The sequence below is a fragment of the Ipomoea triloba genome, chromosome 7 (assembly GCF_003576645.1).
Source record: "Ipomoea triloba cultivar NCNSP0323 chromosome 7, ASM357664v1".
Classification (NCBI taxonomy): Eukaryota; Viridiplantae; Streptophyta; class Magnoliopsida; order Solanales; family Convolvulaceae; genus Ipomoea; species Ipomoea triloba.
In genome coordinates, this window is record NC_044922.1 from 14,550,340 (window position 1) to 14,551,859 (window position 1,520).

Consider the following 1,520-nt stretch of genomic DNA (forward strand, 5'->3'; position numbering starts at 1 on the left):
ACCCCCACCCCAACAACATATTCATTTCATATATGGTCCTATCTTGTATTCTCCCACATCCACTTACAGTATCATCTACATGACTATATTACAGCTATCATATAAGCATTTTACTTTTCTCTGAACAATATTTGCTAATATAGAGCAAGGTCAACTTAATGAACATACAACAAACACATCTACAAGAATTGATGCCACATGAAATCCCAATCACACTAATACAATTCATTAGTTTTGCAGCTTTTCGATCTTAGGGGTTAGATCCTTGCGCGGGATATAACATTCATGCCCATATTGCAACTTTTGCAGGCCATATCCCCCCTTTTATTGTTCTACTTGTTCTTGCCGCTTCCTCCGTCACAGAAAAGTAGCATCACCGCCTGCACACTATCATCATGGCCACAATGACCTTCTTTCACCGGCACCACTCTATCCATATATGTTCTCATAGCACAACTTCGCACCGTTCCATGGCTACAGCCATGCACTCTCAACATGTCTTCTAGTTCCATCGTCTTGTTGATAGCCTTCAATATTTCTTCCTCCTTTTGTTTTAGTAAAAATTACTTCTTTGATTCGTATTTTCTCAACATCAATGCCAGATGCTATCTTCTCTGCTCTTGCAAACCCAATCTCAATCTCTCATTCTGCCTCAAAACAAACAAATAAACCCAATATCATACTCGAACCCAAAATACACCATAAAAAAAAAGGAGAAGCAATAAAAAAATCCGATTACTCTTCTTGATTGCAATGGCCTAGATTTTTTAGTGGTACTTGATGAATCTGATTTCCCATGCTTGCTTTGGAAGCGCTATTTGCAACACAAGACCATACTTTCTGATAATTTCATGAGAGTTACCACAAATATAATGCGATATGCGCGCCAGCCAGGCCCGTAGGTCTTGTGGTGAGCATTCCAGATGTTAGAATGACCCATTATTCTCTCTTCCTCGTTGAGGCTTCAACCACAAAGCAACTGCATATTAAACTAAATGGTGACAGTTAGATTTAGATGCTAGATTAGGCCTTGTTTGGTAAATGGTTGTTAGTTGATTGGGTTAATTAGAAGGTATAACTAGTTGATAACATTAGTTGATTGTAGAAATGTGTTTGGCAAATTAGCTGTTTGGTATAATTTCTTTTCTTTAAAAAGTTAATTGAAAAAGTTGGTTTGAGCATCTTTTTGAATTTTAGCATTTTAGAGTTATTATAAAAAACTAATTAACCAAGCACTTATTTTGATCTTTTAACCAAGTCAAGTAATTAATTGTGATCAATAAGCTAAAATTGGCTAAAAAGCTAACTATCTTACCAAACATGACCTAGATGTTTGATGATATATATATTAGCTCTGTACTATTTTACATATCTCAAATATAGTTCTTATAATGAAATATAAAAATGAATATTTTTATACATTAATTTTATTTTGTACAGAAATTAAAAGAAATATATTTGGACCTATTGTATTCTATAACAAAAGTAAAAATATAATAATTTTTTTTTCTAAATATAAT